Consider the following 16,914-nt stretch of genomic DNA (forward strand, 5'->3'; position numbering starts at 1 on the left):
ATGGAGGCAGAGCGAATCCACGGCCGACAATATGAAACTAACCCCAGAAATGTCCGCAACTGAGCATGGGAGGTAGGGAGTGGCATGTCCTCCACCACCTTGGTACGTTCTGGCGTGAGGTGTTTTGTACCAGGACCTAGGCAGTGACCAAGAAACACAACATGAGATTTGCAAAACTGTAATTTGTCTTTACTGGCTTTACACCCACTGTCTGCAAGAAAACAAAGGAGGCTGAGTGAGGCCGCAACGCAGGTAGGTCTGTCCGGTGCACACAGTAGGAGGTCATCAACATACTGAAGCAGGGCCACACCTGGTGGGACCGTCCATGCATCAAGTACAAGCCTCATACATCGGGTGAATTGATTTGGGCTGTTTTGTGCCCCTTGTGGTAGAACAGTCCAGCAGTACTGTTTTCCTCGGAACGTGAAGGCGAACAGGTACTGGCAATCGGGGTGGATCGGGACGGACATAAATGCATTGGCTAAATCGATCAGAGTGTACCAACAGGTTCCGGAAGGTATGGTGGACAACAGAGTGTAAGGGTTGGGGACCAAAGGTGTTTCTAGGATGGTCACCTTATTGATTTCTCTTAGATCGTGAACCATCCGGTAGGTATCAGGTTCACCTTTCTTCCCTTTCTTTTTAACCGGGAAGAGTGGCGTGTTAGCGGGTGAGACGCAAGGTTTTAAAGCATTCAAGGCACATAACTCTGTAATAGTGGAGGCTATTGCGTCTTCCTGTGCCATGGCTAGGGGATATTGGCGGATCATGGGGGCTTTTTCCCCATCTTTGAGATATACCATGACTGGGGGTACGTGGAGATGGCCCAAGTCTGTCTTCCCTTTTGCCCAAAGGGTCTCTGGCACTGCTGAGAGAACCTGTGTATCTTCTGGGGTCAACACATATACAGTACAAGAAGGAGGCGGAGTGACCAAGTCTGCTGCCATGAGACAGAATACTTGGTGGTCAGCCGCAGAGGTACTGACATGAGCCTCACCAGAAGGATGGAGCTGAATACAGCACCCCAGGGGTCCCATCACATCGGTTCCCATGATGCAATCCCCAGCGGGTGACACCAGGAAGCGAGTGAGGACTCGTGACCCTTGAAAGGAGACTTCTATGGGCTCGGTCTCACGCATGGGTGTTGGTTCCCCGGACACTCCAACGGCTATGGCTATGGAGTCTGAGAGGGGAATACTAAGGTCATTGACTTGTGAGGTACTGACACATGATTTAGTGGCCCCTGTGTCAATTAAAAAGGGCACCTCCTTCCCCTGGATTTTTAGAGGCTGAAAAATTTGTGGCCCACGTGCGTCAGTAACTATAAGGGACACGGGGGAAGGAGTGCCAGACCTTCATTGGTAATTGGTATACCCGTTATTTCCCTGTGGGCGGGATGATGTGGTAGTGGCCGTACTTCCCTGTTGCCCCCTTTCGTCTGACGTGTTCTGTCTAGGGCGTTTAGGGGCTCTACAATTACGGGCCAAGTGTCCAGTCTTCCCGCAGTTATAACACTTACGGGTCTCCCGCCTGGGGTCGTTAAGTCGGACTGTGTCCCCCTCCATGGTGTAATGTTTAACCATAACACCCTTTGCGTGGTCTTCTGTATCCATGACAAATCCTACAGCTTTCTTATATAGATCACGCGGTTTGGCCTGTCGCCAATCGGGGGGTACATGCTTTAACGCGTTCAGACAGGCGCTTATCTATTCCTTGCATAAAGGCTTCACAAAAAGCAGCATTACGTATTGCTTTTGGACAATCATATAAACCCAGATCTCTGCCTACTTCCTCTAAACGGCCAAAGTAACATTCAATAGACTCGCCCTTGTTCTGTCTACACTGGGTTAGGGCTGTACGTCTCTCTTGGGCTTTGTCCTTAAACCAGGTTTTAACTTTGTCAACATATTGAGTACCACTAGGTAATGTCTGGGGGTCATCTGGGCGATCTTCAAGACCACAAAATTGAGCAATACTATTGTAAAGGCCCAGAGGACATTTTACATTCATAAGACATTCCATATCTGTCCAAGTGGCAGAGTAGTTTTTCTGTATGACTTCCAACTTTCTATGGAAAGCTGCTGGCTCTGTCTGGGGATCGGGCAGTTGCTGACACAGTGCCATCTGGTCTGTGGCGCTCCAGGGTCGCCATGTAGTGACTGTAGACCCGGGAGTTGGTCTATGTGCGTCCGTAGGTCTGTCATTAGAAGACGATGGTCTGTCAGTGTCCTCTTGTCTGACCGTGCCCAATGGTGGACTCGGTCTGTTTGTTTCTCTATAATGGGTAGTGGAGGTTGTAACTGGGAATAAGGGAACCGGTTGTCTACACTGGTCCCTGGGACGTGGAGTCCCACATACTGTACAGATTTCTTTAAAACAGGCATTCTGTTGACCACAACGTGGACAGTCCCAAGCCGGACCTCTATTTACTTCAGGGCCCGGGGATCCTGATTGAGGGCTGTAGGGAGGTGTATCCATCTGGGCAGTAGCCTGTGGATACGTAGGAGGCAAGGGTGGCAAATTGGGATACAGAGAATTAAAGGGATTATTTGGAGACATTGGTGGAACGGCCGGGACGACAGGAGAGACTAATGGAACCGTAGGGGTTTCCATGGGAACGTCTATTGGTGGCCGGGGCATAGGACAATAAACTAAAATGCCCTTGCCTCGGGACTCGGAGTCCCAGTGTTCGTCTTCTGCTGTTTTAGAGCAGTCCAGAATAGCCTTCATGCCTTTTTCCAAACCCTTTTTTCTTATTTCCTTTCTATGCTTATCCTCATATTGTGACCAAAATTCATAATTGAATGTTCCCGCCTTCTTAAGGCCTATACGTTTGTAAACTTTATAGGCTTGTCTGCAAATGTCCTCCCCTTCTCTATCTTTAATTATCTCAATAGGAGTCTGATATATCTTAGATTGTTCAGACCCCATCTTGACCACTTCCAACTATTCTTCACTAAGTATACAGGACGTATATTTCACACAGTAAACTAAGATAATCACTGAGACTATCTGGGAACACACAGTTCCCTGTCCCGGAATAGATTTACAGAACTAAAACGTGGTCAACTTCAAACACTAGGATTCAGGGGAGACCAGACTTCGCCTCTTAGGGAACTTTTAGTAATATTATAACAGATCCAGAGTAACAATATGACTGCCAGAAATGAGACTATAACAATAACAATTATTTCAATCTCCAATACAGACAACATGACTCTTTAAGTCCCAATGAGTGAGTTCTTCCGTCTAGGACAGTTAAATGAACTTATTCACTCTAAAATATGGACGGGGCAGAAAATATAGGAAACAGGCAACAACATACCTCTAGTCCGTTAGAGACACACAAATCAAAAGAATCCAGACTGTATAATAGTAAGATAAGCTCTTACCTGTACACCGGTGTTTTAGTCTGGGGTCTCCGAATCCAGTATCCACGTCAACGGGCCAGGAGTTTGTTTCAGTCTACTGGTTGCGATGTCCCGTAAAGGTAAGCCCCGCCCCACGTTGGGCGCCAAGAACTGTCGAGGGTTAATTTGTTCAAACAGACTGATCAGTTATGTTGTCGGTTCCGAATTGACCTAAGCAGGAGGAGCGCTCCTTTGAGAGTCTAAGTACTGACCATACACACGGTATATGATGAAGTAATGAACTCTAAGTCTTTATTGGCATAGTCTCAGTTTATATAGAAGATCGCCCACGCAGGGATGCGACCTCTGGTAATACAAGGAGTAACCTCATGATACATACATTCATCTGATAAAAACACATGACTTCTATATCTTACAATGACATAATCATTCAATAAACTTTGACATTTAGGCTTGATATATGACATTCAAGAAATAGCTGATTTCACATGACTTTTAGACTAGTACATTAGTAAATATAGAGAAATAGCTGACAACTTCTTTGCGGTTAGGCTATGTCTCACTACATTTATGAACATCTGCTCTTAACTTCCTGATTCCACTTAGATCAGACGTTTGGCCTATTACTCAATAGTCATGAGTCCTTCAGAGCAGAATAGAATATTTGCAGTATTCAACCTTATTGATTCAAATAGATTACTAAGCAAAATATATTAACTCCTTTTTGATTAGCGACATTTATTAATTTCTTTACAGCCCCCATTGGCCCTTATCAGGTCCCCATCAGTGCCATCGCTAGTGCCGGGCATCTAGGGCACATGTCCAAGATTCATGAAAGATTGCTACTTTCAACTGCATCTGTTTGCTCAGAACCCAAATCCAGTTAAAGCTATTGAAAAGCTGAACCCATTGGCACACTGCCCCAACACTTACTTTTGTAAACCACATGCTGCTTTGAGCATGTGGCCTATGATAAGTCAGGAGCACTATGGATGACAGTATCCTGGGATACATAGCGTACATTTGTAAATGCATTATGCCACCTACGCTGGCCTACAGACAACAGAAATGGGCACCGAAGAGCACTACTACTTGTGTATCGGTGGAAAGGGTTCTGGAAAAGTGAGGAGCCAAAGATATCTGTGCGGCAAATTCTGCAGAGACAAGTTGTGGCTGGAAGTTGTTATGATGGTCTGGGCCGGGTGAAGAAGAATATGGAAAACAAAGGGCTCTAATCAGAGAAAGCTTCACCTGGGAGTCACTGGATTTAACTGTGCTGTACTCACTTATTTAGTCTTTCTGCTAATTGGTTGGCACTACTGGGGGTATTATGAACATTGATATTTAGGTAATATAGATGTTCACTAGTAAGGCCCCGAATCACCATGGATTGGCTGGTGAGGCCTGTTTGAGAAGCACTGCTTTTCATAACCGCTAAAAGTACCAAATAGTGCTCACAAAGATCCAGCGATCCCAGGTGCCTAAAGGGGCCCAAAGGTCCCTTTCCTATTTCAGAAAGACACCAGTATTATAAATGGCACATGATATTTGGGGACGGCCTAGTACAAAAATTTCTTATTAACTTCAAGATATGCTTTAGGGCCCACACAAGAACTGTCACTTGAGCAGCAAGGCATCAGGGTCCATAATTGTAGACCATATAAAATGTACTACTGTGTACTAATCCTGTTTAGCATTGCCCCATATGTAATATTTTTAGGTAGATTCTGATTGCGTCCACGGCATGATGTTTAACCTATATCTCCACCCTATTAGGGGTATTCTGGTAAAATAAACATAACCCCTATTTAAAGGATAGCAGCTAATTATCTGATTGGTGAGGTAATTATCTGCTGGCACTGATTGCAGAAGGCCTGCTGACTATTTAGTTTCTAGCAATGTGCACACCTAATGACTTTTTTGAGGCTGGCCTCACTTACAAATCATTGACAATGAACTCCTTGGTGTCCTCTTTGGTCTCTCTGTCTTCTAGACGGCTCTTGTACCTGGACCCCTGGATTCACTCAGACCACACAACAGCAGCAAGTCATACAGCCCTTCTCACAACCAGGGGCTCAGGCTCCCGCTGCCTTTTCCTCTCTGGCAGCAAAAGCAGCAGCTCCTCTGCAGGCTGTTGCACTTCTTCAGCAGCAACTCAACTCCCTAACACAGTCTTTGTACTCTGTCTGTGGTGCAACAGAAATGCCTTATATAGTGTTGACATTATCTCAGTGGAAAGTTCCCAGGGAGCATGCTCAGTTCTGTATGGAGTGGCCATGTTGGTGCTGCATTGTGCAACACAGTGCACCCTAGGCCTTGCACACCTTCAGTTCTTACAGAGGTAACATTAACCCCTTAGGGTTAAGTCCCTTACAATATATCCAAACATTAACTTCCTGGTGATATGCACTGTGCAGTCTTTAAAGTCATGTAAAGTGATATAATGTCACAGGCTTCAGAGCTGATTCCGCACCCTTGGCATCAAGTGTCACCCGTATAATAAAGCTGGCACTCTGTTACACAACCAAGACCAGAGATCAGATCTAAATGGGTCAGAGATTTTGTCGCAGATCTTGTTCCAGATCTCGCGGCTTTCAACCCCTGTATTTCCACAGCATAAATAAGCTTCCTGCAGATTGAGAATCTGTAGAGTTTTTCAAAAATGCTGCAGATTCAGTGTGAAGTCTCCACTCCATTTATACGCAGTGAACAGGTGTCATTGATTTCATTGGATTTTTTCACATGTGCGGATTTATTCACGCAATCTTCGATTGTGTAAAAAAATATGTGGCATGCCCTACTATGGTACATATTATGCACCGCAATACGCCATTGAAGAGAATGGGCCAGCGCAAATACGCAGGAAACCTGTATATTCACTACGTATTTGGGCAGCAAATGCACGAGCCCTTCTGCATGTTTTTTGCGTGCACAAATACACAGTGTATTTGTGCAAACAGCCCACAGGAGCAGGTGAAATACGTGGGTATGCGGCCAAAATGCGCTTGCGCCCATGTCAATGAGCCCTGAAAGAGATTTTTTTCAAATCTCTCTACTTAGCTTCTACTGAAAATGCTGGAGAAGTTTTGCAAAAAAATCCACTGCAGAAACTCCATAGCATGTACGCCAAGTGTGAAGGTACCCTCATAGTTATGGAGCTGTGAAGGAAACGATGGAGCCCAATTCAAACTCTTTACAGTGATCATGCGCAGAAAAGCTATGAGGACTCACGTCCCTTGTTCTAGTAAACGATGGGGCTTGCAGTGGTCAGGGGGGATGTCATGGCTCACCAGCCATGTTACATTTGGACCAGGGTGATGTCACGGTGTCAGCCCTAGCCCATAAGATCTACATACCATCACATGTTCAGTGTCATTTTGGCATTGGTCGCTGCCATGAGCACCTCTCTGATGGTCTGTGGATGGATTGGTCAGCTGGGAGCATATGTCTGTATGCATTTATTCCAGCTCCTCCTCATTAAGGATGGCAGTTATACTTCTAGTCTGAAGGTGTCTTTGGTTGAGTGAGTAACTTCTGTCCTGTTCCACTGTCAGAGAAGTCTGTTTGGTGTTAAGGATATTTGAGGTGTTGTAACATCTATCTCCTAATTCATTGTGTGCTTGTTTTACATCTATACCGGATGTGTTGCTATTTATTGTAGCAAATATCATCCCTGTTCTCTACTAGGGAAAATCAGGGATGCTTCACGTTCCTGACGTGGGGTCGCCCTCATCATGGCGAGTGCTCTGCTTTTAGGAAGGGTCTCATCGCATTAGTCAGATTTCCTGTTCCTCCACTTTTTGGTATCATTATAATTAATTATTTTGTGTCCTCTACTTTAGTACAATGGGGCTTATTTATAAAGCCTTTTCTGAAAAATACGTGGCATAATTTGTGCCGTAATAACATACTATTTTTATGACAAATTTACAACTGATTTGCATCAAAAAGAATGAAAAATTACTGATGTCTCTGACAATTTGTTTTCTTATGAATTTGGACATGGCCTCTGTGTGTCAGATGTTTCTGGTGCATTTATGAAGCTGAATATCAGAAAACAGGCGCAAACAACAAGTGCATATTACACCAAGTAAAACTTGTTCTAAAAGCAGAGGTAATGGGTTGGCGTATTTTTTTTGTGTTCGTTATGTATTTGCTGAATTCGGTGCTATTTTATTGTGCGATCTTTCAGACTCTGGGGTGAATTTTGAGCACAATCAGAAATGCTATTTCCTTTTGGCATATTTGTGTGGTTTTGGGCGCCGCTAAGCATTCTTTTTGACGCATCTCTTGTCATTTTGGTGATCGCATTGCACATTTTTATAAACTCTTCAAATATTTTTTATTATTTTAATGGGATAACTTTCTTTATATGTGAATTCAAACACTTGAGACACTTGAGCAAAGTCAAACAAACTTCCATTGTAGGGCATCTGCGTGAACTTTGGCACATCTAGCATAAACTGTGGTCCATCTCAGATTCTTATTCTTCATGCATCTGGTCTTCATGCATCTCTTACACAAACCCCCTGAAAATTTGGTGCATTTAGAAAATTGTGGATGCATTTACTACTTTTTCTGGCACTAAATATGACATAGACAACACCTGACGGGAACTAGTACAAAACTGGCACAAATTATGCCTTTAGTGATAAATAAGCCCCATTGTGTGTATATCCATCCTTTTAGAACAACAGATTACGTCTGATCTGGATGAGATGTTTTGCGTCCAGCTCGGACGTAACAAGGGGTTATTAATACAGTCTACACTATCCAACCAGTACTGACAGTGTTATGGTATGTAGCGACACAGCCAGACTAGTCTACAGCATTGTGATCATAGTGGATGTCAAAGGCAGTACATGTAATGGGCACCGTGAAACCAAATGCCCTTCACCCAAGCACCTGGAAATGGTTCCAACAGACGTAGGGGCTGTAACAATGGCCCCACCTGTCTCTGGATGGCGGACAATAGAACAGTTGGAGCTGCTGGAGCGTGTCGGACAATCAGACAATTCTCTCTATTGGTCGTCTTACAAGCCTCATGTGCGTGCCCTCACACATCCACTGGTCCCAACACCTTCTAATAGTCTGATCAGAACACCCAGGTGGCGGGCGGGTACAACCATCCAGCATCATGCATTCCAATAATGCACCCCCTTTCAAACTTTGTTAACTGGGCAAAAGACCTTCAACTGTATCCAGAGGCGTAACTTGAAGCTCCTGGGCCCCAATGCAAAACCTGTAACAGGGCCCCCAACTATAATGCTTTAGTCATACTACTAGGCTTACTATATGGAGAAGAGAGGCCTTATGGGCCCCCTAAGGCTCCTGGCCCGGGTGCAACTGCATCCCCTATAGTTACGTCAGTGCACCTACCTAAATCTGTAACAGGGCCCCCAACTATAATGCTTTATTCATAGTACTGGGTTCCCTATATGGAGAAGAGAGGCCTTATGGGTCTCCTAAGGCTCCTGGGCCCGGGTGCAACCGCATCTCCTGCATTCCCTATAGTTACACCCCGGATTGTGTCGTAGAGGCATCTCTGGTGGTCAACAAACTCTACACAAGTGGAAAAAGAAGCCTACTACACACAAGTAGTCTCAGAGCCTTTTTATAAGTCAAGGGTGCAACCGCTTTTAGTGCCTCGGTTGGCAAGACCGTTCATCAAATCACCAGAACACTAATCACTTACATATCTGCCTGAGATGGAACTGCATGCCGAGTTTTGAGGCAAAATGACATCTCCTTCTAGGTGCCTGATTTTTTTTTTACATAAAGTATATGTACAAGCTAAAATACATCAGGACAAATAACAAAACAGATGGCATGATGTCATTTGTTCCCCGTATATCTGTGTTTTCCGATGTCCGTTTTAATAAAATAATAGGATATTCGTTCTCCCCCTTCACACAAGATTGCTTCTTCATTCCCGTCATCCACAGAAGATTGACTGGAAGGTTAAAACACTATCTTTGATAGCATAAAAGAAGGACATTCACTTTTATGTTCCTTTTCAACAGCCGACAAGCTGTACTCACATCACCTGCCAGAGTATAAGGTTATTAAAGTATGCCAGATTAAGCAGAAAATCTATAGTCAGTCCTGGAGTTGTAGCTGTCACCCGCACAGAACTTTCCCATTTGAGAAAAATTGTAGATATGGCTTTTCTTAAACAAACTGACAGTTATTCAGTTACAAAAACAATGTAGGTGGATACCTGTTAAGAAGTATGAAAGATTAAAAGGGGTATTATTTCAGACACTCACAAATTGATTAAAGGAAACTCACTGGCCTGTCTGGATGACAATTTCCTCAGTGTATACTCGATAAAACATCTCCCCTATAAAGACAGAATTACATTACTGAAAATTGTTTGAGAGACTGCCAAAGCGGATCCACCAATCTGTCATGAATAGTATCCTTCAGAGAATAGGCAACCTCCTGCTAATTGGGAGATACGTAAATAGCCAGACTTTATAGCATCGGCTGTTTCGAGAGTTGAAAGCCCAACATTTACATTTATGATGATGGGAAGAACATGCTAAAACCTGAACCCAATTTTTTTTTCAAAGATCCCCACAATTATTTTTTCAAGTTAAGTCAAAAAAATATCCTGCACACAGATGAAGATGTTATCCCACCAATATCATTCATCACCTATCCACAAGGTAGGTGATAAATGTTTAGTTGCTGGGCATCGGACCACTGAGATCCCCAGGGGTCATGCGAATGGCATACCGCAAGTCCCCCCTCCATTTGTTGTCTATGGAGGATAGCCAGGTGACGCACTGAACCATCTCCTTTACTCTGATACTAGTGAATGTGTAGTATGCCAAAATGGGGTTGATGGTGTTAGCCACACAGTTGCCGATATAGGGTAAATCGGTCTCCTAAATGGCTAGATTACAGGGACATGCGGAGGTGATGGCGAAGGGTTGGTCTCTACTTCCTGGTCTGTTGGCGTAGTGTAGTGTTAAGTCCCCCAGAAAAAGAAGAGTTCAGAGACTCAGGATGAGGGTAATCGTAGAACCTATGTTTACTTGATCCAGAAGCACAACCCAGTTAGACATCAAATTGATGCAGGAACAAAACTTTGTTACTGACTTTCCAAGTCCAGTCCTGAGGATGGTGGCTAAAGCAAGTGCTGCCTTTTCTGCTTCATAGTGCTTGTGTGAATTTTTCACACAATACCCAGAATAAGTAACCTGGTTTTAGTACTGTTGATGTGGGTTATTTATACCACAGTCCAGTAGACTGCAGCTGTCCTGTATACACCTGCTCCTGCCCGATGCTTATTCCAAGAAAGGCTGTGAGCTTCATTTTTTTAAACCAGTTTACACTACACTCTATTCTCCTTTAATCCAGACTGAAACTTCCAGAATGTTCCAAGAACTTTTATACCTTTTGCTCCTCCCACCAGTTTAGTACTGATAATTGCTCTGAAAGGAGTCAAGTCGCTAGGCTGTTCGATCCCTCTCCCTACACTGTACAATACCAAACCACCATCTTCAAGTCTAGACATCAATACACTGTATTCTGTTATGTCCAAATGGAGCGAATTTGCCACAGAATTTCTGTGTCGATCCTCCACATGGAAAATCTGCATCATTTATAGTAGGAGCAAAGATATTCAATACATAAATTAACCTGTGGAGTGGATTTTGGATTGACAGCATATCAATTATAGCAGCAGACTTTTGATGCGGATTCTATCTCCTCAAATGAGGGGGAAGAACTGTGCATTAAAATCTGCATCAAGATCCGTACCAAATAGTGACTTTTTTGATGAGGATTTTCCACTGCAGACAGCAAATCGTCCATGTTCTGATGTTCGCTGCTAGATTACAATCGCCCATGTAAGTACGCTTGTTACACATAATGGGTTCTATTTTCGTGCATTTTGCAATGCAGAAAACTGGTGCGATTTTCTAGCCCCTGTGAATGCTTCGAGTCCCATCTTGTCGCATATTGGGAGTCAATGCTGTGAGATAAGCCAATGCCACTCCTCTGCCCCACAATGTTTCATCTGGCAGCAGGGGCATAGCTAAAGGTCCAGGGGCCCAGGTGTAAAAGTTCAGCTCCGCCCCCCCCCCCTCCCCTTCACCTGTACCTGTACCCATACCTAAACCGTGCTGCGTACAGCTGCAAAACGCATTTACATATATGATCTAGCCACTTGGCATAACTTTTTCAAACATGACTCAGTTTCTGGACTACATGAAAATTGGTTTGTAACCCCTTAGGCTGTGTTCATGTTTTTTTTGCTGCATTTTTATATATCTCCCAGTTTATAGTGATATGAAGCATAGTAACATACGAACAAGCAAAATGAATGTGGAGCAGCACTCTGGGGTGTTTATTCAAACGAACAGCTTTATTGTGCCCAGTATAAAACAGACAACGTTTCAACCACACGAAACAGTAGTATTTGTCAAATATCTGGTTGGACCACATGGTCTCCTCTTCCACTATCAGACACCACCTGCCGGACCAATCACGCGTCCAGCGGTGCACTGATAAGACTGCAGTTGTGTTGAATCACGACTACAGTCTCCCAGTGGTAGGAAGACAAGATGTTGGGGAAGTCTTCAACTTTGAATTGGTTGCCGGCTGGCGCAGGTAATGGTCCCTCTGCTCCCTCAGTGCCACCCAGAGCCAGACCACAGTGCTGAAACCATGTATGGAGGCGGCTGTTCCCCCACCCCACCCCTACCGAAGTGGCCGAGTTGCAATTGTGACCCCTAGCGGTATGCCACTATCTGGCAGTAAGAAAACTGGTTGCAGAGGACGCCTCTCCCCATTGCTTTGTATTGCAGGCCCAGATTACTAAGCCCCTCCCCTTTATTCAAGCACCTCTCACATGCCAGCCAAAAAAGTAAGGGGTAAAGAGGAAATTGACACTTGCATTCAACAAAACGTCTACAAGACTGTTTATTTCAGAAAATCCATCTGGCTAAGAAATACGCTGGCCAAGTTTATCTTCTGTTTACTTTTATTAATGCTCTCTAGCTTTACTCTTCTTCTAAGCAGGCGATAGAGCTCACATTTTGAGAGTGAGCAGTAAATGTGACTTGATAGCTTACCGCATTCTAAGAAATATTATGTAGGCGGTCTGTTTATACCAGTTATTCTGATTCACGATTCATTTATCAGAGAAGAGCTAATGGGATCAACCGTGATGGTGTGGGAAGTTTTAAACATGATTCTACATCCATATCAATTTAATACTTAACAACATGAAATTTTTTAAAGGTGTTGTGTGATTTGCTTAAAGATTATGGAGGTGGAAGGGAATTGTATAAAATAATAAAAACGCAGTATTCAGCTCATAAATCACTCACCGGTCCAGTAAAGCTGCGCCAGTCCTCCTTTATAGTCTATCAGTAGTGATGTCCCATAGACAGTGCTGGGACCATTTGGGGGTATGTCAAAAGCAAAAGAAAAGTCAAGGATGCTATTGGATGCTTACAAGATTAAAATGGTGAATTCGTTAAGAATAATGTTAAGAAGGCCGAATTTTTTAATTCCCACTTTGTATCTGTTTTCTCTCAGAAAGTAGATGGAACATCAAGTGATCTCCCCTGTGCTATTGGGAGAATAAAAGAATTCAGACTATCTATAAGCAGAGAGATGGTGAGGAAACACTTAGTTAACTTAAATGAATTCAAGTCTCAAAGTCCAGAGGTAATTGCTAAGCCACTTGCCATAATCTTTTAGGTGGTTTCACAACTGGATGAGTGATCACACTCAAAGAGTGGTCATAAATGGCTGCACATCCAAGTGGAAGAATGTATCAAGTGGGGTACCACAAGGCTCTGTCCTAGGCCCAGTGTTGTTCAACATTTTTATAAATGATGTGGAGGAGGGAATTGATGGGAAACTGATCAAACTTGCTGATGACACAAAGCTAGGAGGGATAGCTAACACTAGGGAAGAGAGGGAGAGTATTCAAAAAGATCTAGAAAAGCTTGAATAGTGGGCAACGACTAATAGAATGATATTTAACAAGGAGAAATGTGAAGTCCTACATCTGGGCAAGAAAAATGAAGAAAGTACATACAGAATGGGAGGAATTAGGCTAAGCAGCAGATGTGAAAAAGACTTCAGTATAATAATAGATCATAGACTGAACATGAGTCAACAATGTGATGCAGCAGCCAAAAAGGCAAACACAGTTCTGGAATGTATTAAGAGAAGCATAGAGTCTAGATCATGTGAGGTAATTATCCCCCTCTACTCTTCCTTAGTCAGACCTCATCTGGAATACTGTTTCCAGTTCTAGGCACTCCGGTTTAAAAAAGATATAGACAAACTGGAGCAAGTTCAGAGAAGAGTTACCAAGATGGTGGGCGGTGTGCAAATCATGTCCTATGAGGAACAGTTAAGAGATCTGGGAATGTTTAGCATGCAAAAAAGAAGGCTGAGAGGAGACTTAATAGCTGTCTACAAATATCTGAAGGGCTGTCACAGTACAGAGGGATCAGCCCTATTCTCATTGTACAAGGAAAGGCTACAAGCAATGGGATGAAACTGAAAGGGAGGAGGCACAAATTAGATATTAGAAAAAACTTTCTGACAGTAAGGGTGATCGATGAGTGGAGCAGGTTACCATGGGAGGTGGTGAGTTCTCCTTCAGTGGAAGTGTTCAAACAAAGGCTGGACAAATATCTGTCTGGGATGATTTAGTGATCCTGCACTGAGCAGGGGTTGGACCCAATGACCCTGGAGGTCCCTTCCAACTCTACCATTCTATGGTTCTATGATTAGCTGCTAACCCATGTGACTTGTATGCAAGATGATATTGGGGCGAGAAGAGTTCGTGATATCACAAGTAACATGATGCTTAGCCGGAACACCAAACAGGAACAGTTTCGAGGAGGTATTCAATTGGCTAAAGTTATGTTTACAGCCGGGAAGAAGAGGGGGTGGTATACTGTACAAAAAGAAATCCCCTTTAATTGGTCACTGATTTTTTCAGACAACCTGTGGTTGATAGCGAGTGTGTTGACTTCCAGAAGTACAATTCACGTTATTTACTTAAAATAATGTTTTGTGCTAAAAAAAATACCTCTAAAATGTTGGACTTTAGGGGTCTCACTTCCTCCTAATTTGCTGTCCACTCTCTATTGTCATGTGATCTTTAGTAACAGAGTTAGGAATACATCGAACAGGAGGTGAAAGAGAATGATGATTCATGTGTCCTATATAAGTCCAGGAAGAGGCAAGGTGAGAGACACACAGAAATGCTGCAGCTAACTGATGATATACAGCTACTGAAATCACATCTACACTGCACAGTACTTCTCTTGTGTCATCCATGCTGTAATATCTGTGTGTGCTACAAACAGTTAGGGAGTAGAATCTACTGTTCTCCACGCACAATATATAGATGTCAGCTAAGACTCCTCATACCAGCTCAGAGAGCAATGAAAATTACAGATATAGCCTGCAAACAGGAAAATGGTGATAAATGCAGAATACAAGTCATGTAATGTCCAGAAATAGTGTTATTAGACATGGACAGAGACAGCAGATTATTCTGAAAAGTCATCTGTAAAGTCAGGGATACTTTAAGTTTGTTTAGAGATTTTTAACTTTTTTGCAGTAACCTTACACCCCTCTGTATCTGGACGGTAAAACAAAATGCTCTTATGAACGCAGGCTTAGAAGGGGTTATCTAGATGATAGTACGCCTTTAAAATACCAACAGAAGATTCACAATGTGTCCTATTGCAAGTAGAGAGGAATACATTGCAGCTAGAGTCACAACCTCTTAATGCACCTTACAAACAGGTCCTGAATTGGTCTCGCTTAATAATGTCTACAACCGTTCTGCGTGAAACTGCTGGCCACTAATGGTCATCTTTGTTTTCATGCTAACTGGACCCTGAGGAAATGCATACTATCTGCCCACCAATACATTATCCAGCTGTCTAATAAAGGGATCTGCACACCCCAAAAAGCATTACTTGCTAGTTCTGAATCAAGTGTGCTTCTAAAATACCAACTATATTTTGACTCTATTCTGTCTGTAGTCAACATATACCAACAGGTTGCACCAGTCTTAGTTCTCTCTCACCCCTCTTCATCCTTGAGTTGATCTTAGGCTTTGCGCACATTAGCAATGTGCTTTCTGTTTATGATGGAAACCACACCAGTCAGTGGCAGTGTTAAGAATGGGGGGCAAACTGGGCAACTGCCTAGGCCTCCCATCCCCAAAGGAGCCACTAGGCAATCTAAGGCACTGACTGGACTTACCAATGTGCAAGTGTACAGACAGGTTTTGGCTGCCTCCCTGAGCAGTGACGTAGGAATAGGGGTTGCAGGGATCGCAATTGCAGGGCCTATGAGCTAGGAGGGCCCAGGGGCCTCCCATACCACTAATGTGAGCTTACAAATGACAAACAATATTCAGCCTTCTTCCTGTCACTTCAGAAGTTCCCTGAGCTGTTGTCTGTTGAAAATCCCTCTGCGGCCTCAAAGTGCAATGTGTCCCCCACTCCTCTATACATGCAATACCTGCTACAGGGCTCAGAGGCCAAGGAATGTTTACATTGAATGACTGTTGGAACTCCAAATTGTGGTCACTACTGTGTAAGGAATACTTCACCTTTTCAGCAGTGAGAGGGTGATCGCCCAACACATTGGTCCCCTTTTCCTGACTGATACCTTATCCCTGTGCCCGTTTTGATAATACTCACAATATAACGGTAGTGGTACTGGTAGTGTCCACAGTGTGACGTTATTATTGGTACTATTGATTATTATATAGTGCACTAGTAGTTATTAGGAAATTATACCCGTGTTTCCCCGAAAATAAGACAGTGTCATATTAATTTTTGTTCAAAAAGGTTTAACTTTTTTACATGTATAGCTGCCTAGACACTATTTAAATTGACTTTTTTAATTAACTGTTAGCAGGGCTTAATTTTGGAGTAGGGCTTATATTTCAAGCATCCTCAAAAAGCCTGAAAAATCATTTTGCATCCTCAAAAATTCTGGAAAATCATGCTATGTCTTATTTTCAGGGAAACGGTAGTACCAGTGTTTCTGGTGGCAAAATGCACCACACAGCTGTGCTACATGCACGTCTCACACACAGCACTGCTACATCCATTGTGCATCCCATACAACAGGTTTCAGAAGTAGCACAGCACTGGAGATGAAGGACCTGTGATGACATCACCGTCACGCTCTGCCCCTGATCACATAACGGTGACATCATCAAAGGTCCTTCATTCTTGTGCAGATTATGGGCAGACTACAAACCCCTTGCAGCCTCAGTTACTATGGAATACTAACGAATACCTATCTGGAAAGTAGCCATGTGCGTACAGGACCTGTGATGATGTCACCGTCTAGTGATCAGGGGTGGCGCATGTAACTCCCCCACTGGGAATGAGGGACCTTTGATGACATCACCATCATGCGATATGAGTCGGAGCATGTTAGTCACTCACAAACCCACTCATTACTCACTCACACACGGACGACAGGTTGTCGTTAGTATTTTGATTTTGTTCAAAAACTTCATGGATGT

The sequence above is a fragment of the Eleutherodactylus coqui genome, chromosome 3, assembly GCF_035609145.1.
Source record: "Eleutherodactylus coqui strain aEleCoq1 chromosome 3, aEleCoq1.hap1, whole genome shotgun sequence".
NCBI lineage: Eukaryota > Metazoa > Chordata > Amphibia > Anura > Eleutherodactylidae > Eleutherodactylus > Eleutherodactylus coqui.